This window comes from Miniopterus natalensis, chromosome X, assembly GCF_054644295.1.
Source record: "Miniopterus natalensis isolate mMinNat1 chromosome X, mMinNat1.hap1, whole genome shotgun sequence".
In the NCBI taxonomy this organism is placed as follows: domain Eukaryota; kingdom Metazoa; phylum Chordata; class Mammalia; order Chiroptera; family Miniopteridae; genus Miniopterus; species Miniopterus natalensis.
In genome coordinates this window covers 70,801,079-70,813,644 of record NC_142103.1, presented here as the reverse complement: position 1 = coordinate 70,813,644, position 12,566 = coordinate 70,801,079, and the positions used below count along the sequence as shown (strand labels likewise).

At 39.5% G+C, this 12,566-nt stretch overlaps 1 long non-coding RNA gene across 1 annotated transcript; it reads left to right on the top strand.

Annotated features, from left to right (window-relative positions):
* Nucleotides 1-1,308: 1,308 nt before the first annotated feature.
* On the top strand, nt 1,309-4,114 carry LOC107543144 (uncharacterized). The gene is made up of 3 exons (XR_001603782.2): nt 1,309-1,453; nt 2,129-2,284; nt 3,953-4,114. It is a non-coding gene; the product is annotated as an uncharacterized LOC107543144 (long non-coding RNA).
* Nucleotides 4,115-12,566: the final 8,452 nt, after the last annotated feature.

Here is a 12,566-nt window from a genome sequence, read left to right as displayed (position 1 = left end):
GGGAGCTCCCAACATTTGATAAAATCCACTATTGTAGGATGTCATGAATGGCTTTAGACAGGAGCAGTGGTTTTCCAGTTGATAATTGCATGCAGATAGAGTTTTTAAGTTGTATTTTATACTTAGTGTAACAGGCCAGTTAACACTTTGACAGCAGTGATCCATTTTCATTAACCCACCCTGTGGATGGAATACAAATGAAAGCTTAATGTTCAGTTTTAGGTTGTGCCAAGATGTAACAATCCACTGTGCAAACAAATCAAATTCTGAGAGAACCAAAAGATGTTTTTATTATACTTAGCAGGTTCTAAGAACGTAACAGGTAAAGCAGGATAAGGAGGAAGTACAGACGGTGAATGTGAATAAAACAGGTGACCATGTCATTGTGGGGACATTGGTAAAATGCACAGTGTAAAGGACTTTGCATTTCAGTAGGCATTTGTTGAAAACGGGTTCCACCACTTCAGTGGATTGCTTATCCTCTCTGATCTTCAGTTACCTCATCTGCAAATGAGGATGATAATATTATATTATACCAACCCCAGGAGAAGCCATTCCTGAAGACCTGGGGTTGAGGGATTTCTCTGCTATGTTTGGAGGATCCCCTGGCTTATGCCTGCCATGGTCTCATGACACTTGTTTGGTCATTGTCTTCAGTACAGCTCCCTGCCCACTAGACTCTGAGCTGTTTGAGGACTGTTATCCTGCCTGAAATATTCCTGTGTGCACAGTCTACCAAAGCACAGGTTCTGGAGCCTGGTGCCCTGCAGGTGTTCAGAACATGTTTATCATGTGAGTAGTGATGACATGAGGTACACACTCAGAGCAGTGTAGCTCTTGTTATACTGTCAATTTGTTTATTGGAAACAAATATCATAAATGAGCGGGTAGAGCAAATCTCTTAGCTAAGTTTTCTGTTGATCGAGAGGGTGTTTGTGTTGGTTATCACCACACTGTCCAGAGCCTTATTGTACCAACGTAACTCTCACATTTCCCTCTTCATCATGTACCTTGGACAATGCAGAGTGGGGCTGCATTGAGGAATTCCCTGAAGCCTTCCCACATACAGTGGGCTGATGTAGCAGAGCTGGCCTTCAATAAATACTTATTGGAAGAATGTCACCCTAAAAGTTGCCTTAAATAACCCTAAAAGTAGGCTATTTTATTTTTTAAGTGGGAGGCATAGATGCCATTTAGGTTTACCTCAGCAGGTTCAAGAATTTGAACCCAGTGATCAGTGGACTTCTAAAGTCCAGGTGACCTCTGTCACTTCCCCTGCAAGGTGACTGTCCTTGATTTCCTCCTGTTTCTTTGGTCACTCCTCAATCTGTTTCACTGAGCCCCTTCTCCCTGCTCTCAGGTATATATGCAGTGACATATCGCAGCACTCTCTTAACATCCAATTCTTCAGTTGGGCCCTCCCTGTGATGATCATCAGAGATACCAACAAGATGTAAGTGCAAAATATTCACCTGAGCAATGGTTTTCAGGTATTTCCTGTCTCCATTCCACCTAGATATGGGATCCAGCCTGAGAGGAGACTCTACCCTTCTGCTCCAGGCATAAGTCTCAGATCTTATATAACAGAATAGAGATTTATCTTTGATTCAAATTTGCTCTGAAAAGTAAGAAAAGGGAGACTGCCCTGTGCCTGAGAAAATACAGGAAATCCCTGAAATGCAGTGGGCAGAAAGAATTTGAGAAAACCCTAAGCAAACACTATAAACAGGTGTATGAGAGGAGTGCTACAAAAATACAAAGTCCCTCAAGTGGGAGTTCTAAACATGAGCTGGGTTCACAGTCAGTCAGTAGCTGGGGTACTGAAGTAAGAACAGCACTGGGAGCAGCCAGGCAGTGAGGCCCCAATCCCTGCTGTGAGAAACAGTTGGAAGCAGAGGCCCCAATCTGCAGATGTGAGCACCTTCATGTTAGTGCTGTTGTCCTTTGCTTAGGTGTTCCATGATCCATTCTTTGGTCTCTAGTGCCCACTCTTGACAAATGTGAACAGGTCCCTGGTGCCTCTAGCATGAGGCCCAGGGCATCACTAAGCTATTTCAAAATGGTGCCAAGGTTAACATGTGTCTTGATTTTCATGACATGTAAAGAATTTGGTCTGTTTTCTCTGTAGATCCCTCTGACAAGTACCATACCAGTTACCATGACAGTCTCCCAATGAGAAACTAAGCACTACACTGGGAAAACCTATTTTTGATGACACATCTAGAGCTGTGTTACAGAAAAAAAACATCAACTTCTTGTCTACCTGAAAGGGACTTCTGAACATGTAAGTTCATATGAACTCAGTTCCTACCCTATGATCTCAACGGAGAGCTTGGGAATTAAAATGACCTGGTATGGTCCTTCCCCTATCTCAGGAAGAGAGGGGGAAAGATAATGATATCTGTACTCATAATTGATAAGCCTAAATTTGAGCAAAGGTCTCAGGATGTATGCATGTTATTATTGATGATAATAAATTGACATAAGCTGAGGTATACTGATTGTGTTATGTGGAGGCCTGCTATAGAGTATTTCACATGTTTTACTTCCCTTAATCATCTCTGATAACTCTATAAAGTATATACAATCATTACTCTCAATTGACAGATGAGATTGTGAGGTCCAGAGAGGTTACACAACCAGACCAAGACACACAGTCTGTGAATGGGGGAGCTGTGATACAAAACTAAGCTGTATGACCCCAGAGCTGGCATTCCTGATGGCTTTCATCCACTGCTTCTCTAAAGATTGGATGTCAAATACTACAAGAGGGTTATACTTGTGAGCACCAACGTTTATATTTCTTATCTTATGTAACCATCAATATAACACAAGAGGCATGAGCATATAATTATACTCACTTTGCAGAGACATCTCAAGATAGCAATGTGGGGGAGTTGAAACTTAGGTTCTGGACTATATGGGTGTTTCTCTGAACATCATGCAGCTCGGAAAGGATCTACTGTGTCATTCTAGAAGCCACACCTTGTCAGCCAATCAACTGTCTTTTACCTCCTCTTCTTTGAACTCTAATGCTTTGTACCTATTCTACAAGATACCTGTCTGGGCAAAGCCAGAACCAGAAGGCAACACTGCCTATCTTTGGGGTATAGACATTCTGTTCAGGGGCAGAAAACTAACACATGTAAATGAATTAGAAAACACTTAAGTGATCCTTTATTGGTCACATTCCAGCAGATCAGAAAAGATACATAAATAACTCAAAATAGTTCAAACCATTAGATGTGCTATTAATTCTTTGGTGATGTTTTTATGCCAGCTGTTGTTTAGAAATACTTTTCCTTGGCACCATTCTCCCCATATCACTCTGTCATCATCTTGCCCTACACCCCCCCCCCCCCAAATAACTGAAATACTTTTTTAAAAGTTCATGTCTCCAGTATTGGTAGCATCAGAACAAGAACATCTTTTTTCCCTACAGTGTGTGTGTGTGTGTGTGTGTGTGTGTGTGTGTGTGTGTGAGAGAGAGAGAGAGAGAGAGAGAGAGAGAGAGAGAGAAAGAGAGAGAGATGGGGGACCAGTTGGCATGTGACTTATGAATACATCCAATTTTATTCTCTGTTTTCTGTATTACTATGGACTCATTTAGACAATTTTATTAAAATAAGTGAAAAAGCAGCAGTGCATATAATATTTAAAAAGTGGGTGTATTTTGGGTGACAGGTTTTTGGAGTAGAGCATGTACCAGTAATGGAAGTAACTATACAGTGATAAGAAATTCAGTCATATTATCAATTGCTGATTTCATCTCACATTTTGGATACTGCTTGCCTATACAGTACCAAATCCTATGTTGGGGAATGCTGTTTGTTTGTTTTCAAACAATTGTTAGTGGTTTTGCTTACCTGTACCTCTCAGGGTACCAGCAATTAGAAAGAGATGGAAAGAAACTTTATATCACCTCAAAAATGTTTAAAATGTCCCATTATAGATGGACCCAGTTCTATTTTGCCAGATATTTGAAGAGGCAGAATTCAATGCAGTCCCTACATTTGAGGGTGCAAAGTTTCCATCAAGGGACAGAAAATAATCACACTTGAATGAGAGAGCACATAGGAGCTCCATTTTGAGATGCAGATTTCAGAGGACATGGAAGAGAGAAAGTCAGGAAGAATTCAGGAGTAATGGATGGAGACAGCAACAAGGAGGGGATTTGCTGTGGGAGCAGGTAATCTCAGTTTTTCCTAGGAATTTATCTGGTCATGGTGTGGGTAGAAAGACAGTGCATGTTGGGGAATGACCCTCAAATTGTCTACTGGATGGTGGATCTCAAACTTACATTTCCATACTAGCACTCTGAACTGCTCTTTTGTCCATGCTCCACTTGCATTCTGGCCAGTGCCTCAGAGGGCCTCATTTATTTGGTTGGCTCTCTGGCCCAATTCTTTTTTCAGTAGCTGCTGTGAATGCTGCATGTCCTTCTTCAATTGTGCTAGATGATGTCTCCCCTTAAATTTCATTCTTAGTCATAGAAGTGTGAGAATTAGCCCTTGGGTGTCTCTGTCTGGGTCATCTTTGTGTCCCCTATGCTCCCAGCACAGTGCCTATCACATAGGTGTCAAGAGTTTGCTGGCAGTAGTTGAATCAAGGCTCAACACCCCCTCCCCACCTTCTCTGCGATATTGTAACAAATAAATGAGGCAAACTGCTTTACCTAGGACTGAGCATGTATGTTAGATGCTTTAATATCTTCCTTTCCTTTTGATCCTAGGAGTGTTAAATGTCAAACTCTTTGATCAGTACTTCTACTATGCAACCAACTGTTCTTCCTCTCTTCCTTTCTCTTTTTGAAACTGGAAGGATGGTGGTTGATGTTCAAAAATGACTCATGAAAAATTGTTATTTGATATAGTTATGTCTATATTAAATATATGTCTAACACCCAGATGGTAGAAACTTATGAACTTGAAAGTTGTTTTATTTTTCCTTGAAAAAGAAAAAAATGAAAAACGAAAGCAAACGTGGTTTGCTATTCTTCCCAGGAAACTTCTTTGTGTTTAATTGAATTTATTGGGGTGACATTGGTTAATAAAATTGTACAGGTTTCATATATACAATTCTACAATACATCATCTATATATTGTATTGTGTGTTTACCATCCAAAGTCAAGTCTCCTTCCATCACTATATATTTGACCCCTTTCCCCCTTTTCTACCCACCACCCACCTTTCCCTCTGGCAACCACCATACTATTGTCTGTGTCTATGAGTTTTTATTTGTGTGTCTTGTTTGCTGCTTTCTGTTTCATATCCCACATTTGAGTGAAATCACATGGTTCTTGACTTTTTCTGTCTGACTAATTTCACTTAGCATGATATTCTCAAGATCTACCCATGTTGTCGCAAATGGCAGTATTTCATCTTTTCTATGGCTGAGTAGTATTCCATTGTATATATGTACCACATCTTTATCCAGTCATCTATGGAAGGACACTTCGGTTGTTTCCATGTCTTGACCACTGTGAATAATGCTGCAATGAACATCTTTGTAAATAAATATCTTCAAAATTTTTTAATAGATACCCAGAAGATGGACTGCTTGGTCATACGGTAACTCTATTCTTAATTTTTTTAGGAACCTCCATACTGTTTTCCATAGTGGCTGTACCAGTTTCCATTCCTACCAGCAGTGAATGAGGGTTCCCTTTTCTCCACAACCTTTCCAACACTTGTTACTTGTCTTGTTGGTAACAGCCGCTCTAATAGGTGTGAGGTGATGTGTTATCATGGTTTTGATTTGCATTTCTTTTATAGCTAGTGAAGTTGAGCATCTTTTCATATGTTTGTTGGGCATCTGTATGTCCTTTTTGGAGAAGTGTCTGTTCAGATCTTCTGCCCATTTTTATATTTTAATAAATATATATCTTTATTTATTTCAGAGAGAAGAAGGGAGAGGGGGAGAGAGAGATAGAAACATCAATAATGAGAGAGTCATTAATCAGCTGCCTCTTGCATGCGCCCTGCTGGAAATCGAACCCTCAACCCGGGCATGTGCCCTGACTGGGGATTGAACAATGATCTCCTGGATCATAGGTCGATGTTCAACTGCTGAGCCATGCTGGTCGGAACTCTGCCCATTTTTAAAAATTGTATTGTTTTTGTTGTTGTTGAATTGTATGAGTTCTTTATATATTTTGAATATTAATCCCTTATCAGAAGTGTTGGTTGCAAATCTCTCCTCCCATTTGGTTGGTTGTCCTTTTGTTTTCTTGATGCTTTGTTTTGCTGTACAGGAGCTTTTTAGTTTGATGTAGTCCCATTCATTATTTTTGCTTTTATTTCCCTTGCCTTTAAGATCAAATTCATAAAATCCTCTCTAAGACCAAGGTCCATAATTTTGGTACCTATGTTTTCTTTGTTTGTTTCAGGCCTTATATGATGTCTTTTTCCTCACCCACAGCCACCTTGTTCATCATCCTCTAACCAGACTCAAATTCTCTCCATTTATTAACATCTTCTAATAGAGTGCTCAAAATAATTTTATCATTTTATTTTACTAAGTTTTTCAGATTTTTCACTAAGGTTCCTCAATATGTTATTTGAAGAGACCTTCCCACGAATTCTCTTGCCTTTCTTAGGTAAACAATCATATCAATTAAAATTAATGGCAGGATTTGTCAGCCAGTAACAGTGTTTATTTCTAGTAGTTTTCACAGTATGTTTTTATATTTGCTCAGGTTTTACCCCAATACTTATACTGTTTTCCAAACCTTGTTTTGTCTGGGTTTTTTTGTTGTTTATTTTATGTTCTAAATAATTACAGTCATGATTAGAAAAAGAACTGTAAATAATTGTATAAATGTGCTGATATAAAACTGTATTAGAGAACATCACCTCAGCAGTGTAAATTATACATATATCCAGAGCCACACATAAAGACAGAAAAAAGATTGAAAGAAATATGTTTACTTAGGGGCCATTTTTCTCTTTTCATGGTTTGATGACTCTTTAAATATTCTGTTTCATAGTCATATACAATCTTTTAGACATTTTGTGACACTCCAAATAGTCTACTTTCATAACAACCCTAAAAATCATTCAACCAAAATAAAACATTTTACAAACATGCATTCTGGCAGACAAAGATATCAAGCATAATAAGCAGAGTCTACTTTTAAGTATCTTTTTCTGAACCAGAGTTAGACCTTAGTCCACTCAGGAAATTTAAAAGCAGTCTCCTTCATGTTTCCTCTGGTAAAATTTATGTGTTATTGCTGTTAATTTTTCAAACAGCTTGATTAACAGGAAACTGGCCACGCATTCAAATCTGCCTATTAACCCCACTCCAGTAGTTGTCCTTATACTATGATACAGTTTTTCTCAGCAATGTTGATATTACTTGAAATGTGATGGAAAGCCCACAGGCTTTAGAGACAGACTTACCGTGATTCAAGTCAATGTTCTGTCACTTACTAGCTCTGTAACCTTAGTCAAGCTTTGTTTTCATCCTCTGTACAAAGGAGTTAATAGTTATTGTTATAACATTGACATTTTCAAGACATAATGATTGGAACTAAAACCTTGTCATTACTTTTTTGTTGTTATTATTGTGTTAATAAAAATTGCCTTCTGTAATGAACTCTTAGATCAATTCTTGCTGAAAGAAACTGGAATTAGATTTTTTATCTTCCCGTATGTAATGCCTTCAATTCAATGATGAATTAATTACCGGAGTCAGCAGTTATCTCACATTTCAATGCCCTGCACTGCATGGTACAGCGTCCTTGTTTGCTGGCCTGATTCGGAGGGAAAGCAGACTTACTGGAGTGAACTTTTTAATTTAGGGAAGCTGTTTGATAGAAGCCTTTTTCTTCATTCAGGGAGATGTTGCCATTTCAATATTTAAATTTATTTATTTTCAAAATCTCTCTTGGGGCCTGACCGGTGTGGCTCAGCAATTGGTCACAGATCAGTTCCCGGTCAGGGCATGTGCCCGGGGTGCGGGCTTGATCTCCAGTAGGGGTCGTGTGGAAGGCAGCCAATCAATGACTCTCTCATCATTGATGTTTCTCTCTCTCTTTCCCTCTCCCTTCCTCGCTCTGAAATCAATAAAGATATATATTTTTTTAAAAAGTACAGAATCTCTCTTGGGTAACTGTGTGAGTATTAATGACTATATGCACAGGCAGGTACATTATTTGTGTGACGTAAGACAAACTGTATCGCCTCCCTTTGTTTTCTGTTTACTGGTCTTTGAAATGAAAAGATTACATCAGGCAGGTTGCTGTTTGTCAAAATCCTGTAGATGGCACTACGTGTTAAGAAAAAAATTAGAGACAGGTTAGGTTAAACCACCTCAGGACTTCTACTTTTACAATGCAAATTGTTCCCTTATTTTCTGTTTCTGTCCAGCCCTTAAAGTAAGAACTTATCCAGGGAGTATGGGAGCAGCTTTGACTCTAAACTCTTGTAATTGGACAGATGAGAGGGGCTTATCATTCTTTGGATCATTTTTACTGGCTGGGGACACAGCATTCACCTTGCCATTCTTCCTTTTTTTAAAAAAAAAAAAATCTTTATTGATTTCAGAGAGAGGAAGGAAGAGAGGGAGAGAGAGAAGCATCAATGATGAGAGAGTCATTGGTCGGCTGCCTCCTGCATGCCCCCTACTGGGGATGGAGCCAGCAACCCAGGCATGTTCCCTGACCAGGAATCGAACCACGATCTCCTGAATCTTAGGTCAGTGCTCAACCGCTGAGCCACACCAGCCAGGCTGTCATTCTTCCTGATTGTTCTTTTCTTTTTTTAAAAAAATATATCTTTATTGATTTCAGAGAGAGGAAGGGAGAGAGAGAGAGAGAAACATGAATGATGAAAGAGTCATAGATAGGCTGCCTCCTGCATCCCCCCGACTGGGGATCGAGTCCACAACCCAGGCATGTGCCCTGACCGGCAATCAAACCACGATCTCCTGAATCCTAGGCCAACACTCAACCACTGAGCCACACCTGGCCTGGCTTGATTGTTCTTTAACAGAAAGGAAGAATCAGATTGGAACAAAACCATTCATATTTCACAGGGTAATATGTCTGTTGTTAATATTTACAACTAGATAAGAGGTGACTGGGATTTTGAAGCACTTTAAAGTAAACGTGAGGTTTGATGAGGTGTCATAGGGGGAGCTACAAAGGAATCCAGCTCCTGCTTCCTGCCTCCATGTCACCCTTCATGCTGAGGGTGAATGGTCTGACTAATAAGGACAACCCCTCCTTTGGGGGAGTGAGAAACATCTACTCAGTCGAAAACAACTGCCAGGGCTTGGGCCAGGACAATTAGGTGGATGACAATTTCCTCCCTCTGTGTTCAGCAATTTGCACTGTGCTCTCATTGACTGTCTCCTCTCCAGCAACACTCAACCAGGGAAGTAGCAATAATAAAGGCTGCCATTCTCTGAGCACCTACTCTGCACCAGACACTTCGTTCATTCCAGCCACAGATATTTATTGAAGTCACGTATGTGCTGGGCAGTGTTCTATGAGCTGGGGGTACACCAGTGAACTAAGCAGACTAAAGTGCCCACCCTTGTTGTGTTTATATTCTAGCTATGGAGAGAGCAATAAACAATGAATATAAATAAATTAACAAATAATACAATGCAGTAGAAGGCAATATGTGCTATTGGAAGAATAGAGCAGGAAAGTGGGATTGGCAGTGCTGATTGGTTTGTATACAGTTTTAAATGCCTCATTGAGAAGGTGACATTTGAGAGATCATAAAGATGGTGAGGGATGAAGGCACAGGGGTATCTGGAGGAAGTGGGAACAGGAAGCACAAACATGTGAGGTGGGAGTGTGCCTGGAGCCTGTGCCAGGACATGCAAACAACACCGTGCTAGGCATAGTTCAGTAACCTAATGGGGAAGACAATTAACTACGCAAGCAATTACAACCAAATGGTAAACATTATCTACGATATAGGGAATGACAATTAACAGGATCATGGAAAGTTGACCATAGGAAGTGCCATGTGAGTTGAGACCTGAAGCATGACTAGGGTTTTGTCAGATGTGTATGTGGGAGGATGGTGGTAATGGGGAAGTTTCAAGAAGGATAAAACAGCATGTGATGTCTTGGGAGTCAAAGATAACACAGTTATTTTAAACCCTTTTCTACAGGAGACAGATGTCACTTCCTAGGTTTGTCTTGATCATTTGAAAGCACACTCAGAGGGTTAAATCCATAGCATATCATTGCAAATATGAAGCCTAATTTATCCAACCAAACACTTACTCATGGCCTTTGTTTCCCATTTTCCACTGTTAAAAAAAAAGCTAAGATAAATATATTTGGTCATAAATCACTTTCTGCTTCTTCAGTTATTTCCTTAACATCTTTAGAAGGAAAAATGTTAACATTTTAAAACCTCTGTAATGGGAGTGAGAATAAAAATAAAATAAAATTTATTCTGGAAAGAAACTGTTAAATTGTTCAAGAATTAGGGAAATTTGAATATTGACTGGATATGTGATATTAAGGAGTTACTATTTGTATAAAATCTAAAGCATAACTTTTTAAAAAGGTGCAAGTAAACTAAGTGTTCATCAATAGATGAATGGATAAAAAAAAAAATTTGGCACATACATACAACAGAATATCATTCAGCTTTAAAAAGAAAAAACAATTAAAAATAAAAAGCTTATAATGAACAGGCTCTGTGTTGATAACTCATACACAACATACCTGGGAATGATGGGTCTTATTATCCTTAATTTACAAAGAGCAATCAGGTTCAGAGAGATAGAGGGTCTTGCCAACAGCCTCGTCCTCCTCTGTTAGTGTTCCACTTGTTCTTCCACGCATCAGCCCCCTCACCTGGAGGCCGAGCTCCCACTACCACGTGTCCATATCTAGGAATTATAAATATATAACCCCTTATATTATATGGATCAGTTGAGCTCATGCTCAGTTCCACCCCCAGAGAGATTGCAATTGCAACCACTTGGCTGGATGGAGAATGTTTCAGGCTATGTAAGATTGTCCGTGCCTTTGTTACTGCTCTTACTGTGCAATTCAATGTCCCCTTCCCCCATGACCTGACCATCACTTCCTCTCCATTCTCAGCCCAATTTCACTCCCACGTTCACAATTTTCATTGACATCGGTTTTTTGGTGTAATATAGAACACACATGAATTCCAGTGCTGGCCCTGACACTTAAGTCATTCTGCTATTAAGCCTCAGTTTCCTCATCTGCAAAATGATAGTTTGAAAGTTTTTGGGTAAGATTAATGAAGTAATGGATATAAAACATCTAACTCATAGTACCTAGTCCAAAAGTATCATTAAATGAGTAAATGGTGACTGTTATCTGTCACATATCTCTGTATCACCTGGCACAAGGGAGGTCATGCGACAGGCACTCAGTAAATATATTTAGGATTGGATTAGAGAGAAATGTTGCCAAAGATTAGAAGGGTAAAATGTGGAAAATCGTATACCAAACTAGATCTGTGACCAATCACTTTCTCTTTAGGCTCCTTTCTTTCCTTTGAAGTGTTTTACTTGTCTTAAAAAGGGGGCATGAGTTGGTGCAGGAAACTTAAGGTAGTGGGCAAATTAAGCACATGTTTATTTCTAGGAATCGTAGGAGCTTTTTTCCATCTGGGGTGAGTGACCATAGCTGAGGAAAAGAGGGGTCATGAGAAGTTAAGAGCACTCACTTTCATTGTTTCTGTTCTTTCTGCCCAAACAAGTGGCAGTGTGAATATGTCATTGTCCTTAACACCTTACCTCCTAGAATCAGGAGTAAATTTATTTATGGGGCCTGAAAATCTCAATGTCTCCCTTGAGATAGGGCTGCCTCATATTACATTACACAAAGTTGATGGAGAGAATGAGTTTTTTGTTAAATATATCTTTATTGATTTCAGAGAGAGGAAAGGAGAGGGAGAGAGAGAGAGAGAGAGAAACATCGATGACGAGAGAGTCATAGCTCGGCTGGCTGCCTCCTGCACGCCCCTGACTGAGGATCGAGCCTGCAACCCGGGCATGTGCCCTGACTGGGAATCGAACCCCGATCACCTGGATCCTAGGTCGACGCTCAACCGCTAAGCCACACCCGGCTGGGCGAGAATGAGTTTTTTTAAAACATGTTAAAGAGCAGACTTTTTGTGAAGTGCTGCTTCAAAATATATCAGTATTTGTACATTAAAAACTATGTCTATAGATAACAATACTGTACACTTTTAAAATTTACTAAGAGGTTAGGTCTTATATTAAGTATTCTTATCACAAAGAATTAATCAATTCAATTCACTAAACTAACAGAATAGAGAAGAACCAAATGATCATTTCAAAGGAGGGTGAGGGGGGAGAAAGAGAAAGAAACTGTGATTTGTACTCTCCACTTGAAGAAATGTGACCCTGGGGTTTCTTGTGGCATGTGTAATCCAGGGAGGAAATTTGTTTTAAACAAATTCCAAATTTTCAGACTAAATCGTTTTCTTATGTTGGAATTCATCAAAAGAAATGACCAAGCAAATAACTTTGAAATATAGATTTCAGTTGCTTAAATTATCAGGGACTCTTTCTGAAATGTGTGTATGTG